General features: G+C 46.5%; 1 long non-coding RNA gene across 1 annotated transcript; it reads right to left on the bottom strand.

Moving 5' to 3' along the window:
• Window positions 1–213: 213 nt before the first annotated feature.
• LOC140592710 (uncharacterized) lies at window positions 214–6,531 on the bottom strand. Its single transcript, XR_011993140.1, has 2 exons — window positions 5,928–6,531; window positions 214–880 (listed from the first exon to the last, which is right to left on the bottom strand). It is a non-coding gene; the product is annotated as an uncharacterized lncRNA (long non-coding RNA).
• Window positions 6,532–15,835: the final 9,304 nt, after the last annotated feature.

Genomic DNA, 15,835 nt, shown 5'->3' with positions numbered 1-15,835 from the left:
ACCATAGCAACCATCTAGCTATGCCTAGCAACCAGCTACTGAGACCATAGCAACGCCTTCTGACATAGCAACCCACTTGCAGCACCTGGCAACCACCATGCAACACCATAGCAACCACCTATAATTGCATAGCAACACCATAGCAACCATCTAGCTATGCCTAGCAACTGTTATGGAAATTTGGAGGTAGGAAGTAACAGATGAGTCCAATGGTTTAGCTTGGTTTCATTTATTGAGATATCTTTCTATGCGAGCTCGGGGAGACTCTCCACAGACAGTTCTGAGAAGTTCTCCAAATAGCAAACGCAGTTGCTTTCATTTTATACTGACAGACAAATGACCTTTCTCTGCAACCACAACCGGAAGACCCATGTCTGCTTTTGCACATTCTATGCTCAGGACAAGCTTTTCGTCTAGCACAAGCATCTTATATTTACCATATATAGAATAAAAATTCATCTCTTGTCTAGCTTAACATGGGTAAGGTCTAAAACCCCTCCCCAGTCTCTTGCATCTGTTTCTTCGAGCATAGCAACCTTATTTTGCAGCCTAACTTCCTTAGTAACCATCAGACATCATGCTTGGTGGTAATTTTCCACTACATTCCCCCCTTTGATACAAAATCATTCTTGTATCACACACTGACGTCGTCCTCGTCCGAGGAGTAAGGGTTCCCAGGAGCAGTCCATTCCAGCTGGGCATGAGAGGCAGCAGAACGTGCTGTCTGCTGCTTCTTCCTCTCGGTTGATGCCAATGCTTCCGGCGCAGGTCCTTGATCAGGATCCACTCTCCTGGTCCTATGGTCTCTGGCTGATTTGGCTCCGGTCCGACCTGAGCAGCCCTGATCTGGCTATGGATCCTCTTCAAGGAAATCTGTAAACTAGACACATAGGGTAGTAAATCGCCATCAACAGTTTCTAACGTGAGCGTGCCTCCCGGGTATGGGAGCGGCACTGGTCTCCCGGTGAGCACCTCAAATGGAGCTAACCCCATTCCACTATGTGTTTGTCCCCTCTGTCACACCCGACTGGACATCAAGGAGGGTGTGAGTGTCATGTAATACCCGTGAAGGCATGAGCGCCACTGGGGCATCAGTGTGTAAGGCTGCCCTCTTAGCCCACCAATCGGCCCAGGAGTTACCAATGCTGACCGGGTCAGAGCACCCCGTGTGAGCCTTACACTTAACCACAGCAATGGAGTGAAGCAGTTGGATGGCAGAAAGGAGGTCTCGGACTAACTCATGGTGCTGTATTGGTTTACCTGTGCTGGTGAGGAAGCCCCTCTGTTTCCAGAGGGCTCCATGGTCATGGCATACCCCGAATGCATACCTGGAATCTGTGAATATCGTGACATCCTCACCTGCGAACTGGCGGCAGGCCTGGGCTAGGGCGAACAGCTCTGCAGCCTGTGCTGACCAGGTGGACGGTAACTTACCTCCAGACAGCAATTGGCCCTCTGACGCAACCACAGCGTAAGAGGTAGATGGGCTCCCATCAGGGAGCCTAAGGGAGCACCCATCCACAAAAATGAACCCAGAATTTGGCAATGGGTCTTCACCCAGGTCTGATCTAGGCTTAGCGAGGGATTGAGCAACCTCAACACAGTCATGAGGGGAACCTTCCATTTCAGTGGGAAGAAGTGTGGCCGGGTTTATTGTGGAACACCTTTGGAGGGTCACATTGGAGAGAGTAAGCAGGATGTTTTGGTAGTGAATCAGACGCGCAGTGGTAAGGTGAGATGTTTTAGCCTGCGTTATTAGGGCATGCACAGCATGCGAGGTGTGCACCACAAGGGGTTGCATTTGGACTAAATCTGCAGACATGAGGACTGCCTCCACAGTGGCTGCCACAGCTCTGAGGCAGGCTGGCAGAGAGCTGGCCACCGTGTCCAGACGTTTAGAATAATACGCAATGGGGCGCAACCTGTCACCATGAATCTGGCCAAGGACGGCGGTCATGAAACCATGCCGTTCATCCACATACAATTGAAATGGCTTGGAAAAATTTGGTACTCCTAAAGCAGGCGCATCGCATAGCGCTTGTTTAAGGTCAGAGAACGCCGTCTCAGCCTTAGTCGTCCAGTCCAGTCTGTCATTAGGTCTAAGTCCTTGTCCCCCATGCATAAGGTCTAGTAAAGGTTGGGATCTTTCAGCAAAATCCTGGATCCAGGGACGGCAGTAGCCGACCATTCCCATCCATTTCATCAATTGCCTTTTAGTATCTGGGATGGGGGCCTTGCGAATCCCTTCTACCCGTTTTAGACCTAGGCGTCTGCCTAGGTGATTGAGGACATGTCCGAGATATTGAACCTCTTGTTTGACTAACTGCAGTTTTGCCTTTGAGGCTTTATGGCCATTTTGGGCTAGAAACAGCAACAGCGCTTTGGTATCTTGCTCACAACTCTGCCTAGTGGTGGAACACAACAGCAGGTCATCTACATATTGAATTAGGGTGCTCCCGCCCGGGGGCTTGAACCCCTCTAAGTTCTTCCCTAATTCTTGAGCATAAACGCTAGGTGACTCAGTGTACCCCTGGGGCATCACTGTCCACGTATAACGCTTGCCTCTAAAGGTGTGCGCAAACCAGTACTGTGAGTCTGGGTGAACAGGGATAGAGAAAAATGCATTTGCTAGATCAATAACAGAAAACCACTGAGCCTGAGGTGGTATGGATGATAGGATAGTTACTGGATTAGGAACAATAGGTGCACGGGGATGTATGGCGTCATTTACCCCCCTTAGGTCCTGTACAAACCGGCAGGATCCATCTGCCTTCCTCACAGGAAGGATCGGAGAATTAACGGGGGAGTAGGGAATTTCCTTCAGAGCCCCCTTTTGTACCAGTTCTTGGTGCACCATGGTGATACCCTTCTCTGCCTCAGGTGAGAGTGGGTACTGAGCTTTTACTGGTCTGTGGTTGGACTTTGGCTGGACTTGCAGTGGTGCCGCGGTACAGATTCTCCCAAAGTCATTCTTGCCACTTGCCCATAGGGTTTCTGGTATCTCAGACAGCCACTCAGGTTCAGTTGGTGGGGCTGGTAGGTTCGTGGTCTGGCGATGTTCTCCAGAGAGGAACGCTTCTCTCCTGACATCTACTGTGAGGGAGATGGTATGTCTTTGAATGGTTCCATCAGTAGTAATACTTCGGCCATCCTCGACTTGAATCCAGTCTTGTCTCTCTTCACAGTCTTTGATCCATGGGCCTAGGTCTTTCCATTGGTGGGCGTCAGTTTTTCCCAGTGACACATGGGGCATATGATGATCGAAGATCCATGTACTTTGATCTTGGTTGAGCTGGACAGACATGCCGGCCATGGACGCGCTTACATACAGAAACTTCATTAACACGGTCTCAGGGGGTTTCTGTTCTTCCAGGAAGAACATCATCCATTCCCTTATCTCATGGTCGCAGTGTGAACTATAGAGAGCCGTGCAATGGAGGATGGGGGGTTGTTCAAGTGAGTGTGGCACCTTGTCTCGACCAATGGTGTTATCAGTGAGGACCCATGCGGCGTAGCATGGCTTACTTTCTTGGGAGACATACAATCCAAGTGGGGGAGAGGTCAGGTGGACTCCCCTCTCGTCCAAATCAATTTTGCATTGCAGTTTACATAGTAGGTCTCTGCCCAAAAGGTTAACTGGACAGTGGTTATTCAACAGGAAGGCGTGATGGACAGGACCGGACCTTGTGGCAATGGATAACGGAACAGTCTCTAACAAGGTGTGGGGTAGGCCAGAGGACCCCACAACTGTCACATGATTTCCAGACTTAGGGACTCCAGGGAGGTCTGTGTCTTTCACTGTGGACTTGGTAGCTCCTGTGTCCACTAAGAAGACAACAGCATGATTGTCAATCTCGAGGGTTATCGTGGGGTCCTCCCTTGATGTCTCTGTGAGGGACAGGAACTGACCGTTTCCTGGTCCCTCAGTCCCCTCGCCTCTTCATTGTGGGCCATCTGCACCCCACTGGGGTGGGGGCCCCTCCCACTTGGTTTGGGTCTGGCAGACTGTTGACCACCTCCTTCAGTTCACTTAGATCCCAGTTCCTCTGCACCCAGTGGCGTCCCGTCGTCTCTGGGGTTTGGCATTTCCACCAAGGGGAACTGTCTTGGCACTCCAACAGGTGCCCTTTGCTCTTCATTCAGAGGCTGTTGCATGCGTTGTTGAATACGCTCACTCCTCCGGGGAGGAGTGTCTTCTTCATCTTCTGCCGAATCTGCAGCTCTTGCGGTTTGCGCTGCTGAGTATGCAGGGGGCGGATCCTGTCTCGCTGGTGGTGGCAGGATTTCCTGAGCAGGGGGAGCTGGCGGCGCTGAAGGGAGGGGTGGGTAGATGCAGCTGTCTTCCGCTTTCTTTTTTTTTCCTCTATCTTCTTTCTCTTTTAACAACATATTCAAACTTTGTTGTGCTTGGACTGCCTTTGCTTTTTCCTCACCTATTTTTTTTATGATTCCCTCATTCTTGCGTCTCTCAGCCTCTATTTCGATCTGTCTTGCCACATTTTCCCACATTTCCAAACATTCCTCTTCACCTTCACTACTTCTACAACATCCACAACAGCCTTCTCGCTTCTTTATCTTTCTTCTTACCATCCTTATTTTCGCAGGGTCGAAAGACCCATCTCTTGGCCACTTGCCACCTGTCCTTTTCGCCCACATTTCACACATCTCCGAAAAGTCCTTTCCAGTTCTTTCCTCTACTGCTTCCCTACATGTTTTACCCCGTAGTAAGCCCTTATTTCCCTTATCACGTTTTCGCATTTCCCTTTCAAATGCTGTTTCACCTTCCGGATCATAAGCCGGATCAGGAGTCCAATTTGACTTGCTACTGCTATTTCCCATTTTGTCGCACCAGACTTTCAGTACTGATTTTTTTTTTTTTTTTTTTTTTTTTTTAAGATAGGTTACTTAACAAACATGCACAGAATATGTTAGACAAGCCAGTCTTCTTTGCATAAAGAAAAAAGCTAAAAAAAAAAAAAAAAAGAAGGTAAACTTGTTTTCTTTGCAGGGAAAGAATATATATATATATTAAAATTGTCACACAGTAGAAAACTTCTATTCCTGTGTTATTTTGCAAAGCAAGTTCTTCATTGCAACAATGCAGACTTTTACAAAAGACTTATAACAAAACAGTTATATTTGTATAATTTATGTATGCCAAATGCACATCCCAGTAACATAAATCTCAATTCGGGGTGCAGTTCTGATAATAGGGACAAAGCAGTCGTGGGGATAATCTACAGTACACGGAGGTCTTTGTCTCAGCCTCTCCGTTAAACTATATGTTTGCGGAACCTTTTACACCTTAATTTCTGCTTAATTTTTTTTTATACTTATGAGCACATTTATTTGATATTCTTGACTTGTCAGGTTTCTAATTTCACACTCGGCACACTCATCCAAACCACAAACCTTACACATTCATACCGTGCACGTTACATTCATACAATCTTATTTTATCTAGTCTGCAGACAAAACACATTTCACATCTCGCTGGACGTGATACAGATATTTTACGACTCTCTCAGTCGAACCTGGATATTTTACGACTCTCCCAGTCGAAACTGGATATTTTACGACTCTCCCAGTCGAACCTGGTTATTTTACGACTCTCCCAGTCGAAACTGGATATTTTACGACTCTCCCAGTCGAACCTGGTTATTTTACGACTCTCCCAGTCGAACCTGGATATTTTACGACTCTCCCAGTCGAACCTGGTTATTTTACGACTCTCCCAGTCGAACCTGGATATTTTACGACTCTCCCAGTCGAACCTGGTTATTTTACGACTCTCCCAGTCGAACCTGGATATTTTACGACTCTCCCAGTCGAACCTGGTTATTTTACGACTCTCCCAGTCGAACCTGGATATTTTACCTTCAGAAAGATACCGCAACAAATTTTCTATTCCACAAAATTTGTCCTACCTTTTAGTCCGGTCGGAGTGACGGGGGACCGCAGGCCTCAGGAACTGCGATGGGTCAGGCTAAAATTCTCTGTCCTCGACTCCAGACGGGTACCTCGTCGTCCTTCTAGGACTCGCGTCCTTCTGAAGGTCCTGGCGGTCCCCGTGCAACCGAATCCCGGACGAGCCCCCAAGTCTGTTATGGAAATTTGGAGGTAGGAAGTAACAGATGAGTCCAATGGTTTAGCTTGGTTTCATTTATTGAGATATCTTTCTATGCGAGCTCGGGGAGACTCTCCACAGACAGTTCTGAGAAGTTCTCCAAATAGCAAACGCAGTTGCTTTCATTTTATACTGACAGACAAATGACCTTTCTCTGCAACCACAACCGGAAGACCCATGTCTGCTTTTGCACATTCTATGCTCAGGACAAGCTTTTCGTCTAGCACAAGCATCTTATATTTACCATATATAGAATAAAAATTCATCTCTTGTCTAGCTTAACATGGGTAAGGTCTAAAACCCCTCCCCAGTCTCTTGCATCTGTTTCTTCGAGCATAGCAACCTTATTTTGCAGCCTAACTTCCTTAGTAACCATCAGACATCATGCTTGGTGGTAATTTTCCACTACACAACCAGCTACTGAGACCTTTGCAACACCTTCTGACAACATAGCAACCACCTAGCAACACCTTAGCAACCATCTATAATTGCATAGCAACACCATAGCAACCATCTAGCTATGCCTAGCAACCAGCTACTGAGACCATAGCAATGACATCTGACATCATAGCAACCCACTTGCAGCACCTAGCAACCACCTAGCAACAGCTTAGCAACCACCTATAATTCCACAGCAACACCATAGCAACCATCTAGCTATGCCTAGCAACCAGCTACTGAGCCCATAGCAACACCTTCTGACAACATAGCAACCACCTAGCAACACCTTAGCAACCACCTAAAATTGCATAGCAACACCATAGCAACCATCTAGCTATGCCTAGCAACCAGCTACTGAGACCATAGCAACGCCTTCTGACATCATAGCAACCAGCTTGCAGCACCTAGCAACCACCTAGCAACACCTTAGCAACCACCTAGAATTGCATAGCAACACCATAGCAACCATCTAGCCATGCCTAGCAACCAGCTACTGAGACCATAGCAATGCCTTCTGACATCATAACAACCCACTTGCAGCACCTAGCAACCACCTAGCAACACCTTAGCAACCACCCAGAATTGCATAGCAACACCATAGCAACCATCTAGCTATGCCTAGCAACCAGCTACTGAGACCATAGCAATGCCTTATGACACCATAGCAACCACCTTGCAACAGCTAGCAACCACCTAGGAACACCATATCAACCACCAAAAAATGCATAGCAACACCATAGCAACCATTTAGTTATGCCTAGCAACCAGCTACTGAGGCCATAGCAACGCCTTCTGATGCCATAGCAAACACCTTGCAGCACCTAGCAACCACCATGCAACACCATAGCAACCACCTATAATTGCATAGCAACAACATAGCAACCACGTAGCAATGCCTAGCAACCAGCTACCAACACACTTGCAATGCCTAATAACAACATTGCAACCACCTAGCAATACCTAGCGGCACTTCGGTAACCACCTAGCAGCACCGTAGCAACTAACTTGCAAATCTTAGCAATCGCCTAGCAGTACACAGACCACCCATTTTATAAGTAGCACAGGCTCTTCCACGGTCAGCGGAATAGGCCCATCTCAAAATTTCTTCAGGAATTTTCGTTTCTAGTTATGGGCCTATTCATGTAATGAAAGGCCCATATTGTTCTTCACCTAGTAAACTACATTTTGCCAATTTGCGCTGAGCCCGTGAAAGGCACGGAGCTCACTTTGGTGCCAAATCGTAGGGCTTACTTAGCTGCACGGATTGACATATCGTTTGTCTCCGTACTGCTTACGGATTGCGTGCAATTGCCTCTCAAAGTCGAAAAAAAAACTTTATTATTATTATTATTATTATTATTATTCTTCCGTGATTTTCGGCAATTAATGCGGGTCGTACCGTAGCGTGCAGCCAGGCAATCTATATATCAAAAGTGAGTCCTTGGTTGTGTGAGGTGTGCTATTACTTTTCTGCGCAGAATATGTTACCATGGCGACGTTATTCACGTTAAAACACACTAAAAATCACATAGGAATGCATTAAATGCTAACTTTTACCTAGCATTAGCCATGTGAATAGTAGTAAGGCGAATCTTTTTTCATGGGAGTGAATGGCCCATTGACTTCAATGCATTTCAGTCAAAGTTGTCCCATTCGGCCAGCGTTCATACCACAGCAACAAGACTCGGTATTCAACCTTAGGCCTCATCACCCATCACCCCAAGTCCAACATCTTGACCCGCACTCGTCTTTCATCCCTCGTTCTCTCCCATTGACTTCAATGCATTTCATTCAAAGTTGCCCAACTCCGCCAGTGTTCATACCACAGCAACAAGGCTCGGTATTCAACCTTAGGCCTCATCACCCAACACCCCAAGTCCAACATCTTGACCCGCACTCGTCTTTCATCCCTCGTTCTCTCCCATTGACTTCAATGCATTTCAGTCAAAGTTGTCCCACTCGGCCAGCGTTCATACCAGAGCAACAAGACTCGGTATTCAACCTCAGGCCTCATCACCCAACGCCCCAAGTCCACCATCTTGACCCGCACTCGTCTTTCATCCCTCGTTCTCTCCCATTGACTTCAATAGATTTTAGTCAAAGTTTTCCTACTCGGCCAGGGTTTATGCCACAACAATAAGACTCGGTATTAAACCTCAGGCACCATCACCCAACACCTTAAGACCCCCATCCTGACCCGCACTCGTCCTTCATCCCTCGTTCTCTCACATTGACTTCAATGCATTTCTGTCAAAGTTTCATTATTTGGCCAATACTACTGCCACAGCAACAAGACTAAATAATTAAATCAATAAGTAAAAGCACCGGCTCTTCCAAGGTCAGCGGAATAGGCCCATCTCAAAATTTCTTCAGGAATTTTCGTTTCTAGTTATGGGCCTATTCATGTAATGAAAGGCCCATATTGTTCTTCACCTAGTAAACTACATTTTGCCAATTTGCGCTGAGCCCGTGAAAGGCACGGAGCTCACTTTGGTGCCAAATCGTAGGGCTTCCTTAGCTGCACGGATTGACATATCGTTTGTCTCCGTACTGCTTACGGATTGCGTGCAATTGCCTCTCAAAGTCGAAAAAAAAACTTTATTATTATTATGGGCCTATTCATGTAATGAAAGGCCCATATTGTTCTTCACCTAGTAAACTACATTTTGCCAATTTGCGCTGAGCCCGTGAAAGGCACGGAGCTCACTTTGGTGCCAAATCGTAGGGCTTACTTAGCTGCACGGATTGACATATCGTTTGTCTCCGTACTGCTTACGGATTGCGTGCAATTGCCTCTCAAAGTCAAAAAAAAAACTTTATTATTATTTATTATGGGCCTATTCATGTAATGAAAGGCCCATATTGTTCTTCACCTAGTAAACTACATTTTGCCAATTTGCGCTGAGCTCGTGAAAGTCACGGAGCTCACTTTGGTGCCAAATCGTAGGGCTTACTTAGCTGCACGGATTGACATATCGTTTGTCTCCGTACTGCTTACGGATTGCGTGCAATTGCCTCTCAAAGTCGAAAAAAAAACTTTATTATTATTTATTATTTATTATTCTTCCGTGATTTTCGGCAATTAATGCGGGTCGTACCGTAGCGTGCAGCCAGGCAAGCTATATATCAAAAGTGAGTCCTTCATGGTGTGAGGTGTGCTATTACTTTTCTGCGCAGAATATGTTACCATGGCGACGTTATTCACGTTAAAACACACTTAAAATCCCATAGGAATGCATTGAATGCTAACTTTTAACTAGCATTAGCCATGTGAATAGTAGTAAGGCGCATCTTTTTTCATGGGAGTGAATGGCCCATTGGCTTCAATGCATTTCAGTCAAAGTTGTCCCACTCGGCCAGCGTTCATACCAGAGCAACAAGACTTGGTATTCAACCTTAGGCCTCATCACCCAACACCCCAAGTCCAACATCTTGACCCGCACTCGTCTTTCATCCCTCGTTCTCTCCCATTGACTTCAATGCATTTCAATCAAAGTTTTGCCACTTGGCCAGTGTTAATGCCACAGCAACAAGACTTGGTATTACACCTCAGGCCTCATCACCAAACACATAGCAACTGCCTAGCAACCACCTAGCAACACCTTAGCAACTACCTACAATTTCATAGCAACACCTTAGCAACCATCTAGCTATGCCTAGCAACCAGCTACTGAGAACATAGCAACGCCTTCTGACATCATAGCAACCCACTTGCAGCATCTAGCAACCACCTAGCAACACCTTAGCAACCACCTAGAATTGCATAGCAACACCATAGCAACCATCTAGCTATGCCTAGCATCCAGCTACTGAGACCTTAGCAACGCCTTCTGACATCATAGCAACCCACTTGCAGCACCTAGCAACCACCTAGCAACACCTTAGCAACCACCTAGAATTGAATAGCAACACCATAGCAACCATCTAGCTATGCCTAGCAACCAGCTACTGAGACCTTAGCAACGCCTTCTGACATCATTGCAACCCACTTGCAGCACCTAGCAACCACCTAGCAACACCTTAGCAACCACCTAGAATTGCATAGCAACACCATAGCAACCATCTAGCTATGCCTAGCAACCAGCTACTGAGACCATAGCAACACCTTTTGACATCATAGCAACCAGCTTACAGCACCTAGCAACCACCTAGCAACACCTTAGCAACCACCTAGAATTGCATAGCAACACCATAGCAACCATCTAGCTATGCCTAGCAACCATCTAGCAACCAGCTACTGACACCATAGCAACGCCTTCCGACACCATAGCAACCACCTAGCAACACCTTAGCAACCATCTAAAATTGCATAGCAACACCATAGCAACCACCTAGCTATGCCTAGTAACCACCTAGCAACCAGCTACTGAGACCATAGCAACGCCTTCCGACACCATAGCAACCACCTAGCAACACCATAGCAACCACCGATAATTGCATAGCAACACCATAGCAACCATCTAGCTATGCCTAGCAACCAGCTACTAAGACCATAGCGACGCCTTCTGACATCATAGCAACCTACTTGCAGCACCTAGCAACCACCTAGCAACACCTTAGCAACCACCAAAAAATGCATAGCAACACCATAGCAACCATTTAGCTATGCCTAGCTACCAGCTACAGAGACCATAGCAACACCTTCTGAGGCCATAGCAACCACCTTTCAGCAGCTAGTAACCACCTAGCAACACCATAGCAACCACCAAAAAATGCATAGCAACACCATAGCAACCACATAGCAATGCCTTGCAACCAGCTACCAACACACTTGCAATGCCTAATAACAACATTGCAACCACCTAGCAATGCCTAGCGGCACTTCGGTAACCACGTAGCAGCACCGTAGCAACTAACTTGCAAATCTTAGCAATCACCTAGCAGTACACAGACCAGCCATTTTATTAGTAGCACAGGCTCTTCCACGGTCAGCGGAATAGGCCCATCTCAAAATTTCTTCAGGAATTTTCGTTTCTAGTTATGGGCCTATTCATGTAATAAAAGGCCCATATTGTTCTTCACCTAGTAAACTACATTTTGCCAATTTGCGCTGAGCCCGTGAAAGGCATGGAGCTCACGTTGGGGCCAAATCGTAGGGCTTACCTTGCTGGACGGATTGACATATCGTTTGTCTCCGTACTGCTTACGGATTGCGTGCAATTCCCTCTCAAAGTGGAAAAAAAACTTTATTATTTATTATTATGGGCCTATTCATGTAATGAAAGGCCCATATTACTCTTCACCTAGTAAACTACATTTTGCCAATTTGCACTGAGACCGTGAAAGGCACGGAGCTCACTTTGGTGCCAAATCGTAGGGCTTACTTAGCTGCACGGATTGACATATCGTTTGTCTCCGTACTGCTTACGGATTGCGTGCAATTGCCTCTCAAAGTCGAAAAAAAACTTTATTATTTATTATTATGGGCCTATTCATGTAATGAAAGGCCCATATTACTCTTCACCTAGTAAACTACATTTTGCCAACTTGCGCTGAGCCCGTGAAAGGCACGGAGCTCACTTTGGTGCCAAATCGTAGGGCCTGCTTAGCTGGACGGATTGACATATCTTTTGTCTCTGTACTCCTTACGGATTGCGTGCAATCGCCTCTCAAACACGAAAAAAAAACTTTATTATTATTATTCTTCCGTGATTTTCGGCAATTAATGCGGGTCGTACCGTAGCATGCAGCCAGGTAATCTATATATCAAAAGTGAGTCCTTCATGGTGTGAGGTGTGCTATTACTTTTCTGCGCAGAATATGTTACCATGGTGACGTTATTCATGTTAAAACACACTAAAAATCCCATAGGAATGCATTGAATGCTAACTTTTACCTAGCATTAGCCTATACCTAACTAACCATGTGAATAGTAGTAAGGATCGTCTTATTTCATGGCAGTGAATGGCCCATTGACTTCAATGCATTTCAGTCAAAGTTGTCCCACTCGGCCAGCGTTCATACCACAGCAACAAGACTCGGTATTCAACCTTAGGCCTCATCACCCAACACCCCAAGTCCAACATCTTGACCCGCACTCGTCTTTCATCCCTCGTTCTCTCCCATTGACTTCAATGCATTTCAGTCAATGTTTTCCCACTCGGCCAGTATTCATTCCACAGCAACAAGACTCGGTATTCAACCTTAGGCCTCATCACCCAACACCCCAAGTCCAACATCTTGCCCCGCACTCGTCTTTCATCCCTCGTTCTCTCCTATTGACTTCAATGCATTTCTGTCAAAGTTTTCCTCCTCGGCCAGCGTTCATACCACAGCAATAACACTCGGTATTCAACTTCAGGCCTCATCACCCAACATCCCAAGTCCAACATCTTGCCCCGCACTCGTCTTTCATCCCTCGTTCTCTCCCATTGACTTCAATGCATTTCAGTCAAAGTTTTCCCACTGGGCCAGCGTTCATACCACGGCAACAAGACTCGGTATTTAACCTTAGGCCTCATCACCCCACACCCCAAGTCCAACATCTTGACCCGCACTCGTCTTTCATCCCTCGTTCTCTCCCATTGACTTCAATGCATTTCAGTCAAACTTGTGCTATTCAGCCACTGTTCATGCCACATCATCAACACTTAATATTAAACCTTAGGCCTCATCACCAAACGCCTACCAGCACCGTAGCAACCACCTAGCGATGCCTAGCAACACCATAGCAACCACCTATAATTACATAGCAACTGCATAGCAACCACATAGCAATGCCTAGCTACCAGCTACTGACACCATAGGAACGCCATCGCACAACCTAGCAACCACCTTGCAGCACCTAGCAACCACCTAGCAACACCATAGCAACCACCTACAATTGCATAGCAACACCATAGCAACCACCTAGCTATGCCTAGCAACCACCTAGCAACCAGCTACTGAGACCATAGCAACGCCATCTGACATCATAGCAACCCACTTGCAGCACCTAGCAACCACCTAGCAACACCTTAGCAACTACCTACAATTTCATAGCAACACCTTAGCAACCATCTAGCTATGCCTAGCAACCAGCTACTGAGCCCATAGCAACACCTTCTGACAACATAGCAACCACCTAGCAACACCTTAGCAACCACCTAGAATTGCATAGCAACACCATAGCAACCACCTAGCTATGCCTAGCAACCACCTAGCAACCAGCTACTGAGACCATAGCAACGCCATCTGACATCATAGCAACCCACTTGCAGCACCTAGCAACCACCTAGCAACACCTTAGCAACTACCTACAATTTCATAGCAACACCTTAGCAACCATCTAGCTATGCCTAGCAACCAGCTACTGAGCCCATAGCAACACCTTCTGACAACATAGCAACCACCTAGCAACACCTTAGCAACCACCTAGAATTGCATAGCAACACCATAGCAACCATCTAGCTATGCCTAGCAACCAGCTACTGAGACCATAGCAACGACTTCTGACATCATAGCAACCCATTTGCAGCACCTAGCAACCACCTAGCAACACCTTAGCAACCACCTAGAATTGCATAGCAACACCATAGCAACCATCTAGCTATGCCTAGCAACCAGCTACTGAGACCTTAGCAACGCCTTCTGAAATCATAGCAACCACCTTGCAGCACCTAGCAACCACCTAGCAACACCTTAGCAACCACCTATAATTGCATAGCAACACCATAGCAACCATCTAGCTATGCCTAGCAACCAGCTACTGAGACCATAGCAACGCCTTCTGACATCATAGCAACCCACTTGCAGCACCTAGCAACCACCTAGCAACACCTTAGCAACCACCTAGAATTGCATAGCAACGCCATAGCAACCATCTAGCTATGCCTAGCAACCAGCAACTGAGACCATAGCAACGCCATCTGACATCATAGCAACCCACTTGCAGCACCTAGCAACCACCTAGCCACACCTTAGCAACCACCTATAATTGCATAGCAACACCATAGCAACCATCTAGCTATGCCTAGCAACCAGCTGCTGAGACCATAGCAAGGCCTTCTGATGCCATTGCAAACACCTTGCAGCACCTAGCAACCACCATGCAACACCTTAGCAACCACCTATAATTGCATAGCAACACCATAGCAACCATCTAGCTATGCCTAGCAACCAGCTACTGAGACCATAGCAACGCCTTCTGACATCATAGCAACCCACTTGCAGCACCTAGCAACCAGCTACCAACACCCTTGCAATGCCTAATAACAACATTGCAACCAGTTAGCAATGCCTAGCGGCACTTCGGTAACCACCTAGCAGCACCGTAGCAACTAACTTGCAAATCTTAGCAATCACCTAGCAGTACACAGACCACCCATTTTATTAGTAGCACAGGCTCTGCCACGGTCAGCGGAATAGGCCCATCTCAAAATTTCTTCAGGAATTTTCGTTTCTAGTTATGGGCCTATTCATGTAATGAAAGGCCCATATTGTTCTTCACCTAGTAAACTACATTTTGCCAATTTGCGCTGAGCCCGTGAAAGGCACGGAGCTCACTTTGGTGCCAAATCGTAGGGCTTACTTAGCTGCACGGATTGACATATCGTTTGTCTCCGTACTGCTTACGGATTGCGTGCAATTGCCTCTCAAAGTCAAAAAAAAAACTTTATTATTATTTATTTATTATTATTATTATTCTTCCGTGATTTTCGGCAATTAATGCGGGTCGTACCGTAGCGTGCAGCCAGGCAATCTATATATCAAAAGTGAGTCCTTCATGGTGTGAGGTGTGCTATTACTTTTCTGCGCAGAATATGTTACCATGGCGACGTTATTCACGTTAAAACACACTTAAAATCCCATAGGAATGCACTGAATGCTAACTTTTACCTAGCATTAGCCATGTGAATAGTAGTAAGGCGCATCTTTTTTCATGGGAGTGAATGGCCCATTGACTTCAATGCATTTCAGTCAAAGTTGTCCCACTCGGCCAGCGTTCATACCAGAGCAACAAGACTCGGTATTCAACCTTAGGCCTCATCAACCAACACCGCAAGTCCAACATCTTGACCCGCACTCGTCTTTCATCCCTCGTTCCCTCCCATTGACTTCAATGCATTTCAGTCAAAGTTTTCCCATTCGTCCAGCGTTCATACCACTGCAACAAGACTTCATATTCACCCTTAGGCCTCATCACCCAACGCCCCAAGTCCACCATCTTGACCCGCACTCGTCTTTCATCCCTCGTTCTCTCCCATTGACTTCAATGCATTTCAGTCAAAGTTTTCCTATTCGGCCAGCGTTCATACCACTGCAACAAGACTAGGTATTCAACCTCAG

Source organism: Paramormyrops kingsleyae, chromosome 1 (genome assembly GCF_048594095.1).
Source record: "Paramormyrops kingsleyae isolate MSU_618 chromosome 1, PKINGS_0.4, whole genome shotgun sequence".
Lineage (NCBI taxonomy): Eukaryota > Metazoa > Chordata > Actinopteri > Osteoglossiformes > Mormyridae > Paramormyrops > Paramormyrops kingsleyae.
This window is presented reverse-complemented; position numbering and strand designations above follow the sequence as displayed.